Source organism: Gobio gobio (genome assembly GCF_949357685.1).
Source record: "Gobio gobio genome assembly, chromosome: 2".
Classification (NCBI taxonomy): Eukaryota; Metazoa; Chordata; class Actinopteri; order Cypriniformes; family Gobionidae; genus Gobio; species Gobio gobio.
Genome location: NC_137098.1, coordinates 70,626,100 through 70,643,277, shown reverse-complemented (window position 1 = coordinate 70,643,277; position 17,178 = coordinate 70,626,100).

Sequence of the window (17,178 nt, the reverse complement as noted above, 5' to 3'; positions counted from 1 at the left end):
CATAGATGACCCCAGGGGTCACTTTAGTAAGACATACAGTTAACACATGCTGAGCACTCTTCACTCCCTGGGGTGTTATTACAACACCAAGGACAGTTGCCTGTCAGCACGTCTTGACACAGACTCAGAGCAGCACCTAAAGAATGTGGATTCAAAAGCACAGAGCAACTAAATCACAACAATATCCAAAATCACTCCTTGAATATAGCGAACTGATTTATCAAATGTAGGAAATGGTTATAACTTGATTATCATTCATTCTTATTTTAATATTGAACATAAAATCATTATTGAAGGATATGTGTCTGATGAAGAGACAAGTGATGTTTGGCTTGACCCTTGACCCTTCATTCCCCCCTTTTAGACCATATGTGGGGGTCCCATACCGCCACGTCTGGTCTACAAGTGAGGTCACTACGGAAGGTCAAGTGGTGACGCATGTTTCCCCTCCGGGTTACAATTGTCTCTTCACCTCATCACGGACATGCTGGCCACTAAAAAGACCAGTCCCCGTTTTGAGGCTCTTTTACCCCTTCCACTCACAAACAGGGCCCCAATGTTCTTCTTTTCTCAAAACTCCTGATCAACATACTGATAACGTGCTTTCTCTCATTGAGAGGGGAACAGACAATATAGTACAATAGTATTCATACAATTCTTTAGGGTTTCAGTAAAAGGACATATAAAACTAGAATGTACATTTCCTGAAGAAAATGTGAGTGGTGCTTGCTGTGGCAAAAAAAATCCTCTCGGATGCTAGGTTGTGTGTACTGGATTCTCACCCGAAGCAAAAGAGGCCACCCCCAAGTCTGTACGATGTTCTGGAGCTGAGATATGTCCTTTTCATGTGTGTGTACGGTTGCTAGGGTACTCTAAATGGTTGCTATGGAGTTGCTATACAATTTATAAGGTGACATTTAAAGACTATTTGCCAGTCTGAGTCAAAAGACCCAACCCCCATGTCTCTACGATGTTCTGAAGCAGAGATATAGGTCTTGGTATACGGTTGCTAGGGTACTCTGTTTGGTTGCTAGGGGGGCTTGGCAGCATCCAATGATGATACTGCTTGTCTTTTTGAATGATATAAACCAACCCCCATGACTCTATGATGTTCTGAAGCAGAGATATAGGTCTTGCTAAACGGTTGCTAGGGTACTCTGTTTGGTTGCTAGGGGGGCTTGGCATCATCCAATGATGATACTGCTTGTCTGTATGAATGATATAAACCAACCCCCATGTCTCTACGATGTTCTGAAGCAGAGATATCGGTCTTGCTAAACGGTTGCTAGGGTACTCTGTTTGGTTGCTATGGAGTGGCTTGGCAGCATCCAATGATGATACTGCTTGTCTGTATGGATGATATAAACCAACCCCATGTCTCTACGATGTTCTGAAGCAGAGATATAGGTCTTAGTATACGGTTGCTAGGGTACTCTGTTTGGTTGCTAGGGGGGCTTGGCAGCATCCAATGATGATACTGCTTGTCTGTATGAATGATATAAACCAACCCCCATGTCTCTACGATGTTCTGAAGCAGAGATATAGGTCTTGGTATACGGTTGCTAGGGTACTCTGTTTGGTTGCTAGGGGGGCTTGGCAGCATCCAATGATGATACTGCTTGTCTGTATGAATGATATAAACCAACCCCCATGCCTCTATGATGTTCTAAGACAGAGATATAGGTCTTGGTAAACGGTTGCTAGGGTACTTTGTTTGGTTGCTATGGAGTGGCTTGGCAGCATCCCATGATGATACTCCAAAGGCTGCTTGTCAGTATGAACAATATAAACCAACCCCGATGTCTCTATGACATTCAGATGTGAAGATATCCCTCTGTGGATTTGGGTTGCTAGGGTGCTTGATAATGGTTGCTAGGGCGTGGCTAGGAAGTTTTGAACATGATTTGTGATTGGCTGTTGATGCCCCGAGTCAAACAAACCCACCCTCATGTTTCTATGACACTTCTATCCAAAGATATCCCTTTGATGTTTTTCAATGGAAGTCTATGGGATCAGTTGCTAAGGAGCTCTAAATGGTTGCTAGGGCGTGGCTAGATAGATTCTTAGTGATCCTGAGATAGTGATTGGTTGGCTGAGTAAATTGAGCCCACCCCCTTGTCTCTGAGACACTGTGAGCCAGAGCTGTGGTCAATACAAAATCCCTATGCAATTTCCTATAGTAAGAGAAACGCATGAGTTTAATGGGACGTCCCTCCCCATTATAAGTCAATAGGGAAATTTGAGGAAATTTGGGGAGCTCTAGCGCCCCAGGGCTAGAACTCAGACCCCATTGCGATGTGTCATCTTACAGGGCCTGCCAGCCTCTTCAAATGTGGTGACACACGAGTTTCTACGAAATCCTCTCTCAGAGTTATGACTCGTTAAAATTTTTCCCAATGTTAAGTCTATGCGATTTTTTCGCTACTTTTTCGCCCCTGGGGCGAACATCGTACCCCCGATCCCTTAGAAAAGATATAGCACACCATTCCCGATTAAGCCGCACGTTTTGACGCCTCATTCATGGGTGTGTGACAAACGGTGCGGGAGGAGTAGCGCGTCAAAATGTTGTGTGGAAAAATAATAATAATAAACCGATCCTGGGTTACATAGTATATTATACGCCTTGCTACGCAAGCTCCACGAATAATAATAAGTATGGAGAATAACAATATTGATGCCTTGCTTTGCAAGGCCCACTAATAAGTATGTTTGAGCAAGGCATCACTAAAAAGCGTTCTGAGGTAAGATAGTAATAGTGATGCCTTGCTTCGCAAGCACCACTAATAAAATAAAATAAAATGAACGACAAGTCCATATTTAATCTCTGGAAGCCGGGCTAAACGAGCAATCTCTGTAGCTGCATTCCCATCAAGTTAGAGGTGTGTGATGCCTCCAAAATCTGAACACATGACTGAAATTTGCAAGGTTAAAGTGACCAGAATGATCTCAACTGACCCTTGAATGCCAATGTTTCCTGGCTCTAAATTTATGCGGTATTTGGTGAGCGGTATAGAGGGGCCAATATTAGGGCAGGGGCTGCTGTGTCCAGTCTTGACCTTGGCCCTTACGAAACACAACTTCCCCTCCCCACAGTGATGCTGCTGGCCTCACAGACATCTGCCTCACCTCTCATACACACCTCACATAAAACCCCCTCCTCCATATTTATTTATTTATTTTCTTCGGGGGGGGTCCGAGATGACTTATCGTGATTTCCCTGGCTTGGGTTGCCCCCCGTCAGGCCATAGGAAATCTTACCCGTCATCGGGAAAAACCACATTGTGCCCACCTCGTCATCGTTTGAGATCTTTGACCCTCAACAGGATCAGATATTTTCTGGAGCCTTTTGGAAAGTGCATTCAAGAGTCAGCAGAGCCTCGGGTTTGCTTTCAAATGAGTAAAAACATGGAGACAGGTTAATAATAGTTCCTGATCACACAGTTTTCCTGATACGAGTGTTCTCGTGAGACATCACACACGCCTAGGACAGACCCTCAGTCACCACTCAGAGAGCAAATACAAACTTTAGAAAATATAAAGGAAGAAACAAAATCATACCTAGGGAGGATAATTCAATTCATGATAATAATATAGAAAGATAAATACTGACTAAGTCTTTGAATATAAGTTTAATTAAGATATATATATATATATATATATATATTGGAGAGGCAGTGGATTCTAGAACCCACCCTTTAAGTTTCTACTGAGGCCAATGTTGAGGTATTAATGGTCTACCAATTTAGGCTGGTTCCTAATTTCAAAACAGACCTTTTCAGGTATAAAACTCAATAGTGGCCTGAAATAAAAAAATAAAAAGTAAATAAATAAAAATAAACAACAGAATAGTCCATCCAATTGCATTCAGTCTCATATAGCATGTGCCACCTCAAAAGAATAGAAAAGAAAAGAAAACATTCATATCATCCGTCTCATTATTTCCACTTAAAACATAAACTTGTTTCTAATTTTTACTCAAGAACCCTTTTGTTAAATTTACTTTTCCCAACAGACCCATTTTTACCCATCATAGCCCACATACATTTTAACCATAAATGAACATAACCATAAAAAATAAAATCGTTAATGTTAAAGCCTTTTAATCAAAATGACTTAATTATCAATTCGTATTCCATTCAATAAGCTTGTTCACTCATCTTTATCTTGTTGACATTATGCTTAATCATTCTAAATACCAAATTATTAATCACCATGTTATTAGTAAAACATTCAAAATCATTCATCAGGGTTTTCTTTAAAGTACCCTTTTTTAATTTTCTTTTATTCTCAATGTCTTGTCCATTAAAACTCTTCAGGTGTAAGCTCCAAATGACCAAAATCTTAAACCTCTTAATTCATGTCACTTGGCAGTGATACTTCATCAAATCCTCACTAGCCTTATCTTGCCACTTACACCCAAACGTGTCATAACTTTACAAAGAACTTACAGATTTCATAATCTCCCATATTACGTTAAATTTGGACTATAAGTCATCATCAATTTCTTTAAAGCTGTTTTAGAATGATTTGTTCATCCATATCACTCATTTATATCTATATTAACTCCATTTAACTTTACGGGTGTTCCTAAATTCTATTTCACAACATTAATCTTTGGGCTATTTCTCATTATTCTTCTATCAATCTGCAGATGCCACACAACATGATCATTATTGTTTCTTATCTCTACTCCTCTACAGAAACCAAAATATTATATTCCTCTTATCTCAATCCCAGTCACACAGAAATACTTAAATATTAACATTAATTGTGGTTCTCTATATAAATCAAAATATCATAAAAAATTTAAATAAAGTAAAAATAAAACTTTTCATTTTTAGAAGTTATCTCTTTGGTCGCCCTCCGGCCTTTCAGAATTTTGAGGGGGTCTCTGGATAATTTAGATAGTGACTTCAGCCAATTTATCACTTTGTCTCTGCCGTCAAGTCTATAACATTTACGCCTACCATTTTTAATCAATTGACATTATTAAAATTTAAGCCCTCAGTTGAATTTAGACAATGGTTTTAACCCATGATGGACGGCAATCTTTAACTTTACAATTCCACTTTAACTAATCCAGAGAGTAATTCAAATCAACATCATAAATGACAAAAGTCGTCATAACAGACAGAGCTGGATAACAATCCATTTAAAGCTCGTCCCGTGTTCTGGATCATCTTTTCACCAGATTCCTTCGAAATTATCAGTTTCTCTAAAGGTTGTCGTTTACCTTAACCCATCTGTAATGGTCAAATACTCATTCCAGAGGTTAATGACACCCCATCAGGACAGAACAGTTCTAAGAACAAACTTACAAAACATAAAGTGCAGTCACACCCACACACACATTAAACATGAATTGCTCATTCTCAAATTTTACTTTTAGTGTTTACTCAAATTATTATTTAAACTCCAGCTTTTACGTCTGCTCATTATTAATTTGTCTCTACAAAAGTCAGCTGGATTGTTTTGGTTCTGATATCATTTCTTTGTTTTGTTTCAGCTTTAGCAGGGCGATAACAAATTGTACCATCCCTGCTTCCACAAGCAGTCTCTCTCTCTCTCTCTCTCTCTCTCTCTCTCTCTCTCTCTCTCTCTCTATCTCTCTCTCTCTCTCTCTCTCTCTCTCTTTTCAACAGTCTTCAAAGACTTTAACTTCAATGTGAAATTCATCTCATACCTTTTTAAACACTGTTTTCCCTAAAACATGTCTTATTATTTTCAAGTGATGCCATGTGCTTTTACTCATCAATATCTTCCATCATCTGTGGCACAGGCTCAGATATCAGCCTTGAGTTGGTTTCGAAAGAGAGAGAGAGACTTCTATGCATTCAGGACTGGTACTGCATTTTCATAAACTTTTAACTTGTCAATCTAGCACAGCATAAGACTTGGCTAGAGATTACATTTGTTTTCCAATAAACATCAGACTTCACACTAGCTCAGCGTAAGACCTGGCTAGAAATTAAAATTGTTTTCAAATAAGCAACAGACATTTTCCTTTTAACTCTATCTTTTGCCATAATTACGTTTTCAAATGATCATAATTTTATATTTGTCTTTTGCCCATGCAATACATTTAAACTTCAAACATTCAAATTGAGTCTGAGTTACTTCCAATTTTAGCTCCAGCACCAGAAATGACATGGTGGGGCAGATTCAGATAAGCGAATTGTTTTATTACAGCTCAGCAGGAGCTTATCTTTTGAAACCAAAACGTCTCGGTTACGTACGTAACCCTCGTTCCCTGAAGGAGGGAACGGAGACGTACGTCGGAACTGACCGACGAATTGGGATCTGTTTCAGAGACCAATCTACTTCGAGTGTATTAAAAACGAGCCAATGGACATTGGCATGCGGTGCACGCATTCCACGCGCCGCCCCGCATTGCGGGGATAAATACGGAAGTGGAAGTACCGCATATTGTTTTCAACTGAGGAGCCGAGAAGAGTGGCTCGGGCCTTCAGCTGAAGCACAGCACCTGGCGACGGGACGTACGTCTCCGTTTCCTCCTTCAGGGAACGAGGGTTACGTACGTAACCGAGACGTTCCCTTTCAGTCGGTCACGTTCGACGTACGTCGGAACTGACCGACGAATTGGGATCCCTACCAAAACGCCAGGGATGCTGGCCCTTCCAGCGCCCTGCCTGAGCTCGCTGGACCACTCCTAAGTTGGAGTGGGAGTCAGGGCTCCCGGCAGGGAAGGACAGTCACTGCTGTTCCTGCAAGACCCACTCAGCGTGACTATTGGATAACGCTGGGAAGCGTGCCCGTCTCGGGAGATGGCACGCTGCGGAGCCACATCCTTCAATGGAAGGAGAGGTGGAAATACGCATCAGGACTAACCTAACCTAGGGTAGTGCAACTATGGAAAATCTCTGGGGTGGACCCAACCTGATCCCAGGGGGGGAAGAACACATCCCAGAGATGACAGAGCGGGCTCTGTCGAGGGAAAGACACGGGGCTAACCGAGCAGGGTAGCAGATACCGTGGAGAATACACATATGGGGTAGCCGTGAGGGGACCGCAACATATGGAACCCAGCCTACACACACGTTCCACAAGCATACGGGTGCAGGCCTGGCATCAGACGGCCGCCACGTCTGACACCGAAGGGGTGACGGAGGAACTCACAGGGTTAGCCGAATTTCGGGGAACACGACTGGAGCAAAATAGACGCACGTATCCGGCCCAGAGGGCGGGAGTGGCGTATGCAAGCCGACACTAGAACGGGCACTTAGTGCTGCTGGCCACTGGGGGCGAGAATGCGGGAAGATACCGGCTCTACACGGAGGCTATAAAATCTAGCGAACGTGTTAGGTGTCGCCCAGCCCGCAGCTCTACATATATCTGTCAGCGAGGCGCCTTGAGCCAACACCCAGGAAGAAGCAACACTCCTTGTTGAGTGTGCTCGCAACCCGAACGGGCAAGGTACGTCTTGGGACTGGTAGGCCAAGACAATGGCATCCACTATCCAGTGGGCCAACCTCTGCTTGGAGACAGCCTTCCCTTCTGCTGGCCTCCGTAACAGATGAAGAGCTGCTGTGAGGATCTGAAGTTCTGAGTCCGGTCAACGTAAGCGTGAAGAGCGCGGACGGGACACAACAAAGCTAGGGCTGGGTCTGCCTCCTCCGAAGGCAGCGCTTGCAGGTTCACCACCTGGTCCCGAAAGGGAGTGGTAGGAACCTTGGGCACGTATCCAGGCCAGGGTCTCAGGACAACGTGAGAGTTGGCCGGCCCGAATTCTAGGCACGATTCGTCGACCGAGAGTGCATGCAGGTCCCCTACCCTCTTGATTGAGGCCAATGCAATCAGGAGAACTGTCTTCATGGACAGGATTTTTATCTCAACAGACTGCAAAGGCTCAAATGGGGGACCCTGAAGTGCTCTGAGCACCAGGGCTAAGTCCCAAGAGGGTATCGAGGTAGAACGAGGAGGATTTAGTCTCCTCGCACCTCTGAGGAACCTGACGATTAAGTCGTGCTTACCTAAGGATTTACCGTCTACTGCATCATTATACGCCGCTATTGCTGCGACGTACACTTTGAGGGTGGAGGGAGACAGCCTTCGATCCAACCCATCCTGCAGGAAGGAAAGCACAACGTTAATCGAACACTTTCGGGGGTCTTCCCGGCGGGAAGAGCACCACTCGACAAACAGGTTCCACTTCAGAGAGTAGAGGCGCCTCGTAGAGGCGGACATGGAGATTCCAGAGGTCTGGACGCGGGTGCCATAGAGTGCCCCGCCCCTGAGAAAGCAGGTCCTTCCTCAGGGGGATCGGCCAGGGAGGGGCTGTCGCGAGGAGTGAGAGTTCTGGGAACCAGGTCCGGTTGGGCCAGTAGGGCGCAACTAACAAGACCTGCTCCTCGTCCTCCCTGACCTTGCACAGTGTCTGTGCGAGAAGGCTCACTGGGGGGAACGCATACTTGCGTAGGTCCCGGGGCCAGCTGTGCGCCAGTGCATCTATGCCTAAGGTACCTCCGGTCAGGGAGTAGTACCACTGGCAATGGGTCGAGTCCGGAGAAGCAAACAGGTCTACCTGTGCAACTCCGAAGTGGTCCCATATCAGCTGGACGCTCCGGGGGTGTCGACTGGCGAGAGAGCTCGTCGGCTGTCTGGTTCAGCGCACCTGGGATGTGAATGGCACGAAGTGACCTCACAAACTTCTGACTCCACAGGAGGAGATGGCGGGCGAGCCGGAGCATGCAACGGGAGCGTAGACCACCCTGACGGTTGATGTACGCAACGGCCGCAGTGCTGTCCGAACGGACCAGTACGTGCTTGCCCCGAAGCGGTTTCTTGAACCGGGCCAGGGCAAGACGTACCGCCAGTAACTCTAGGCAATTGATATGCCAACGCAGTTGGGGCCCCGTCCACAGACCCGAAACTGCGTGCCCGTTGTACGTGGCCCCCCAGCCCGTGGATGAGGCATCCGTGAAGACCACAGCATGCCTCGACACCTGTTCTAGGGACACTCCGGCCCGGAGAAACGAGGGGTCTGACCACGGACTGAAGGTTTGGCGACAGTAAGGAGTAACTAGGACCCGGTACTGACCGCTCTGCCACGCCCATCTCGGGACTCGGTCGTGCAACCAGCGTTGAAGCGGTCTCATATGAAGCAATCCGAGCGGCGTTACCGCGGCTGCAGATGCCATATGCCCCAGGAGCCTCTGAAAGAATTTCAGTGGGACCGCTGTCCTGCCTTTGAACGTATTCAAGCAGTTCAACACTGACCGGACGCGCTCTGGAGTGAGGCGCGCTGTCCGGCTGACCGAATCCAGCTCCATACCGAGATAAGAGATCCTCTGCGCGGGGCAGAGTTTGCTCTTCTCTCGGTTGACCCGAAGTCCCAACAGGCTGAGGTGACTGAGCACCATGTCCCTGTGTTCGCACAACTGCTCCCGAGACTGGGCGAGTATGAGCCAGTCGTCGAGATAGTTGAGTAAGCGAACGCCGCGTTCTCTGAGCGGAACAATGGCTGCCTCGACGACCTTCGTGAAGACGCGAGGCGACAGGGACAGCCCGAAGGGCAAGACTTTGTACTGATATGCCCTCCCCTCGAACGCAAAGCGCAGGAACGGTCTGTGTCGAGGAAGGATAGAGACATGAAAGTACGCGTCCTTCAGGTCGATCGCTGCGAACCAATCTTGGGGACGGATGCATTGGAAAATGCGTTTCTGCGTTAACATTTTGAACGGAAGCTTGTGCAGGGCCCGATTCAGAATGCGCAGGTCCAAGATTGGTCTTAACCCACCCCCTTTCTTGGGTACAATGAAGTAGGGGCTGTAGAACCCCGACCTCATATCGGCAGGAGGAACCGGCTCGACCGCGCCCTTCGCCAGCAGGACATCGATCTCGGACCGCAAGACATGGGCATCGCTGCTCCGCACGGAGGTGAAGAGGATGCCCCTGTACTTGGGAGGCCGGCGTGCGAATTGAATCGCATAGCCGAGTCTGATGGTACGGATGAGCCAGCGAGACGGCCTGGGGAGACCTAGCCAGGCCCCCAGAGACCGAACTAGCGGGACCAACGGCACCACAGACGTACCCGGGGTGAGGCAGCGAGGTGGAGTATTCAGACCCGACTCGGGAGGCCCGGAGGCGGCCCGGAGTGTTGCCTGAATACTCCAGGTGGGGCAGAGAGTGGGTGAGAAGGCCCGGGGGCGTCCTCGGTGCCCAATCTGCTGCCCCCTGGCGAGGGGTGAGAGGGGAGGAAAGGAGTGGCAAGGCCCGGGGGCGTCGCACACTGCCAACCTGTCCCTCTCTGGGCTCAGGGAGGGAAAAACTGCTCTGAGAATGTGGGTACCGCTGGACTCCGGGGAGCCAGCGGCAGGACCGAAACCAAAAAAATAAATAAATAATAAAAAATAAAAAATATTCTCCCCCCGGTCCTCCTCCGGGGGAGGGAGGGGTGCGGACACCGTCTCCCCGAGCAATTCCTCTCTCGCTGGGCTGCCCGTTTCAGGGTCGCTTGCCCTTGTGCTTGCTAGCAGGCTCGCGGGACCCTGGACGGGTTGGGCACCTCCCTTGCGCCCGGCCACCTGCTGCCTGGGTGGAGGCGGACGCAGGGTGGCGCCCTCGGCGACAAGCAGATGGAGGTGCTGCGGCCGACGACTGGGTGTAGGCAGCAGCTGGTCGTCGGGGCAGGTTTTTTTTTTTTTTTTTTATTATTATTTTTTTTTTATTTTTTATTTTTTTAGCCACCTCCGTCTGCTTCTGGGCCACCAAGAACTGCTGGGCGAAGTTCTCGTTGGCGTCGCCGAAGAGGCCAGCCTGACAGACAGGGGCGATGAGGAACCGAACTTCGTCGGGCTCACGCATATCTGCCAGGTTTAGCCCCAGCTTCCTGGACCACTAGTGTGGACATCGCCTGACCCAGGGAGCGTGCAGTGACTTTCGTCACTCCGGAGAGCGAGGTCCATCACCGCACGCAGTTCCTGCATAACCCCTGGGTCGGGACTACCCTCATGCATGCAGGACAGAGGGCAGTGAGAGAGGGAAAAACTTATACAGGTTATGGCCCTTTTGGTGTTCCATATTTTGACACCAAATAGTTCCATGCTGTTAAATTTTTCCAATGCACATCCAGGCAGCCACCCCGGAAAGCATTGCTGTCAACTCTGAATCTGATTCAGCATGAGCACACACCATTATAGTGGGAAACTCAGCATTATCATTTCCAGCGCATAACAGCCCTCTCTCCGATGCAGCAATTGACATCTGTCCTCCGCCAGAGCGCCAAATGAAACGCTAGATCCCTTTTTTTTTTTTTTTTTTTTAAAGGACCAGCAATCCCATCTGTAAGCTACCAGCAGGCATGTGAGACAATGAGCGTGGCCGTCAGACTTGACGGCACACGGCGTGCTGAACAATCCAGCCCCTATGAAAGAGCAAGGTGAACAACGCGCCGACGTGGTCATGTTCTCGTGAGAGAACATGAACCACCCACAAACAAAGTCTCAGCACGCTCGTGATGCGATAGAGGAGTGGGGGCCCGAAGAGATGTACTCGGCGGGGAAGCCCCACTGTAATCCTCAGGTCACCAGCGCTTATTAGCCAAAGTAATCCTTTTCTGGAGCCCCAGAAAAGAAATTAGATCGGGGAATAAGTGAAGGGACTCAACCCCGTTTGAGGTTTCATAGTCTCGACCGCGCATCAGCCGGCGCGAGACGGCACACGGCGCGCTGAACGCTCAGCCCTTACGAGAAAGGTGAGACGAACAACGCGCCGACGTGACCACGCCCTCCTGAGAGAGCATGAATCACCCACGAAAGCAATCTCACATGTTTATATGTGAGAGAGATCGTGGCCGTCAAATGAGGACAGGAAACAACCGCATCCAGAAACACACGGTTTGAATGACATCTTGAAAAAGACGCAGGGTCAAACCGTGTTGCTCTTTTAGTGACAGAGAGAAGAGAAAACCGCTCCGAACGTGCCGAGGCACACAGGGGAATAGCCGCGGCTTACAGCGGTTTAAAGGTGCAAGCCCGCTGTAAGCACTCAGAGGGAAACGCCCAGCGAACCAACAGTTTCACTTCTGGTCGCGACCACCGCTGTACAGCACCGTCACACCGACACAGGAACAGGTAGGCTGATCTTCTCTTGTAATGTCTTGAAACTCGTTCGTAGAACACACTCTTCGCAGGAAGCATGAAAGCTCGGCTCCGAAGTTGAAAGCAATATGCGGTACTTCCACTTCCGTATTTATCCCCGCAATGCGGGGCGGCGCGTGGAATGCGTGCACCGCATGCCAATGTCCATTGGCTCGTTTTTAATACACTCGAAGTAGATTGGTCTCTGAAACAGATCCCAATTCGTCGGTCAGTTCCGACGTACGTCGAATGTGACCGACTGAAAGGGAACATCAGCTTCTAGGGTTTTTAGCTTTTAACACCAATTCTCCTACAGTGTTTTTACCAACATCCAGTCAAATAGACTTTATCAGAACTTTTTACGAGTCAGAGGAACAGGAAAATGTATTATACATTTTTATCATTTAAACTCTTTATGTCTCTAATTATATAGTTACGTCGTTATTCAAAATTTATAGTTATGTCGTTATTCTTTTAGCCATAATTTATTTTAAAATGATCATAGATCTTCCTTTTAAAAGGAATTCCTTAAGACTTCAATTTATTGAACTTATTACTTATTTCATATTTTCAATCTGTGCACCTCTGTTTAAAATCCCTCCGTGTCCGTGACTATATCTGCTTTTTCCTTTTTCTTTTCAAAAACAACTTCAAGTCCTTTTACTCACACTACACAAACCAAATCCTACATAATTTTCAGTGATTTCTGCCAATTTATCTCACAAACAGTTAGGAATTAAAATTTTTCCAGTCTTTTGGTTTAGCCAGTCAAGTTTCTGATTAACTTTTCCAATTAGAATTAAAACTTTGCTGCCCATTTACTTAATAATTCTTTCAAATGTCTTTGACGTCAGGGCTTCAGAGCAGCGCTGCTTACAGCGTTTGTTCTCTTTTGTCTCAAAATCTTTATCTGGACTGATCAAGTTACTCAAATTTTTAGCCATCATTTTAGTCAAAGTTCATACTCACTTGAAATTATACCAGCAGAGATGGAGGCGACGATCTTTAACCAAGACAGCTGTGGCTTCTGCATAATGAAACCGCAAAGTACACTTATACGGAAAAGTCACATATACTGATCCATTCCAATTTGGGTCATACCTTACATTTTACTCAGGATCGTTCCTGATGCATCCCTGGCAAACAACCCTGAATCTATTTTTATTTTGTTTAACTAATAACTTAATCCCTAACTGTCTATAGTCCTAAATTCAGGGATCCCCTATCTGAGTTGGAAGAGACGGAGAAGGTTTGCGGTGATGCACTGGTCCCCTTTGTCCAGTGCCGCATGCCCCTGAGGAGTGGTGTCTTCACCTTAGCCCTTAATCAGCTCTCTCCCCTTTAAGCATGCCTTACTTGCACCCCGTTTCCAACTTATTGGCCTACTGGAGCGACTTCTTATACCCCTTTCTGTTTCTCAAAAAGCTCTCGACTTACTCAGAGTAGCCGAAACACAATCCTTAGTATAATTATTCCCTATTTCCCATTGAAATAAAGCTCTCCCGTTCCCCTAACCCAGTCTCTTCCAGTCAGACAAGTCTAATAATAAAATATACTACCTTATCTACTTGTTTGCCAGAGGTGTACCAAGGAATGATTGCTCGCCAATTCTCCACCAGTAGATAACCTTGCTGAAATCGCACAGTGTATGGCCAGCTTTAAGCAACTTGCATATTTCGAAAGAGCTCTTCAATGCCATCGTTCAAATTGAAAGAGTGGTGTTTAGTTGCAAGGTCTAAACACCACAGCTCGCAATGTAGCGGTGATGATAGGGCATAGTGTCTGCTGTCTGACGTCTGTCACACACCCAGGGGCGCCGCTAGCAATTTTGGGCCCTATGAAAGAATATGATGTTGGGCCCCCTACCGCACCAACCTAGCTATCCAAAATCTTTGTCTGCAATTTAATAATACTGACCAATTAAGCTCTGCTCGCTCAACCCAGAATGCCCCGATTGGCTGATGAAATATTGATTAAAATTAAGATACAATTTATCCAAAACAAAACTTAATGAAGTGATCACAGTCATGTCTGACCCACTCAATGTCTCCTGGAATTGCGCATCTTATGATGTGTCCTTTCTCACTCATGCTGTTCACTTTTCATAATCAACATAGACATAAAAAAAAACATTATAATATTTAAACTTAAATACAAAACAATACCTTTTCTTAATGGATACAACAATTATAGTAGCCTCCTGTACAGAGAAATTTCATGTCGGAGTGGGATTTGAGCAAATGTGAGCGGTTCATGAGTGGAGCGTTTTGCTGGATTTTGCCGGAAATGCAGAAATAAGCCATAATTTTGTTATATTTGTGACTCATTGGTAGATTATACATTTATAATTTCTATTACATTACTACTAGTACTCTTACTAAAAGTATGTGGGCTCTTAGAATCGTCCTAACTTTCCCCCCTTAGCGGCGCCCCTGCACGCACCTGTTGATGGAGCTGCTAGGACTAATGTTAGGCTACTGCTGGCAGTGGTTTGAATCGGGAGAGCAGTCGGGGGTTGAGGGCTAAGCAGTGGAGGTTGAGGTTGTTGATGCATCCGTAGCGCAGTACATTGATATGGGAAGCGGCTCGCTACGTCCGCGCATCTTGGTGGCTATTTGATATGCGATTTGACGCCATTCACCCCCACCCAGGTTATATTAATTGTCTTCTTGCAGACGTGGCAATAAGCCTCGCGGCTGTTGCAAACTACTGGCCTAAGCTAGTCTTTAAATCGTGAGTCCTCCAGCCAGAGGTCCGAAAACTTGCATTTCCCCATGCTTTAATTACTGAATGGAAGCGAGCTCGCATACATGTTTAGCAAGCCAGCCGGGTACCCAGTTTGTTTCAGCGCACGCGCGAACGAACACCACCTCACATGATATCGCGCCGGTCCTACTCTCAACATATAAATAAATACACGCGAATTTTAGAAAAAAAGGCCTGTACTTAACACAAATTGAAAATTATTTTAAAAAAAATTGGGCTCGAAAATGTAATACCTCGTCAGATGACGTTTACTACTTTTTACTACTTTTTAATGCCCTTCATTTTGGCTAATTTCATTTACTACCTTTTACTACCTTTTACAACCCCGCGGACACCCTGAAATCTGTATTTAATATTGTTCAATGTATTGTACCTTTGACAGTGTTAAATATGGTGTCATGATGTGGCTTTTGTGCATATGTACACTTTTAGGATGAAATCTACGGAAAGTTTTATAAATGGGTCCTTATCTCCTCCATCCCTAGCACAATCCCTGAACTTAATAGTCTTTGCCCAGAACAGAAAAATGGCTTTGATACTTTGGTTTTATTTTATTTTTATGTGAAAAAAAATTTCTAACATCACTGATGTGCAGAATGCTAAATTGTTTTCTTGTCAGAATATACAGCCACAGCCACAAACCCTATATTCATAAATCTGGTCTTATTTTAAACTAGACTCTTGAAATGTTGTTACCCAAGAGTTATAATAACTTAAACTAGTATAGGAACAGAGTAAAACAAAGTAAAATATTCATGTAAGGGACTCACGTTTTTTTATTATTGCAATTCACATAGGGAAAAAAATATGAGAATTTAATGTTAAGGGCCTGAAAATAACCTAAATATAAAACTGAATGTCTGATCATGTTTTGATTCAAATTTGAGGATGATACTCTCAAAACTGTAGCTTCTGTAATCTTTTATGTCAAGAAAAGTCTAGGCGTCCTTTCAGAAAGGCCATTTATTTCAGAACATTTGTCATTGTAAGGAGTAGAGTTTCATTCAACTAAATCTGCAATAAACTGCTAATTATAATGGATATACAGTTACTGAAAAACTAAAGCAACTATTTACAGAACTTACAAAGTTTAAAAAACTAATTTAGTTGATGATAAGTGTCTGTCAGAGTCTGCGCGCTCCTATCCGGTGTGTGTGTAAACTGGCAGGTGTGTGTGGGAGTAAATGGAGACGTGAGCACAAGTAGTATCAGGTGCTGTGTAATATCATTGCGCCACTGCACTCATGGGATGGCTCCAAAGTTCCTTGATTATTACGCAGGAATGAGAGTATAGTTCCTAGCCATATCGGTCTAGAAAATCACAACTTTTCATTTTCCGTCGGTCTTAGTACACGATGTAACTACAGAAGAGTCAAGTTTTAAATAGGAAAAATATAGAAACTCTTTGGTCATTTTAATCAGATTTAATGATCTATGCTAAGCTATGCTAAAAGTGCTAGCGCCAGATCCGGGGATTGGCTGAATTGACTCAAAATGGTAAAACTCACGTGTTTAACTCTAGGTGAGTCGAAAAATGAGCCTATTTTCAAAAAACGTGGCGTGTTCCTTTAAGCATTGTCTGTGAAACCGGAGGTCAGCACTGTAAAAAATGTGGAGTAGGATTTACTTGAAAAAAGCTTGGAAACAATTCAGAAAAGGCTAGTAAAATATATACATAGGCCTACATATTAGTAGCTTTAATTAGAAATGTTTAAGTTAAGTTTACTTGGGAATTCCCAGTACATTTTAATGACTCTTTCTTTGTAAATTTTACTTAAGTAATGCTTATAAATATAATATGATTTATTGCATGTCTTTTACATAAAAATCCTAGTTATCTTTTTTAGTTATCCAGAGTAACCTTTACTTCAAATATTATTTAAACATTACTTAATATAATTTGTGATATATTACTAATGATGTTTTCAACAACAAAAAACACACTGACAGACATTTTCCTTGAGTTTTATTTGAATTAAAGTCTTGAAAAAAAAAAAAAAAAAACTTTTTAGAACGATCTCACTTGCTGAACAAATGAGCAAGTTAGCTTAAGTTCAGGGAGTAAATGAAGCCCATGAGCAGAAGGCACGCATTTGTGAGATTCTTACAACAGCACCTCAGTCCCCTCAATGACGTCAGCTATGTTAGCATCTTCCTCTCCTGCAGTGCTGCCCAGTACAATGATCTTCATCACATGATTGGTGAAGCTATCTTTAATCATGTGTCTGCTGTCATCCTGTCAAATACACAAATAATTGCAAAGTGGTTACAATCATGTACAGTTAGTTGTATGTTCCCTTTAAAGGTCCTGTTC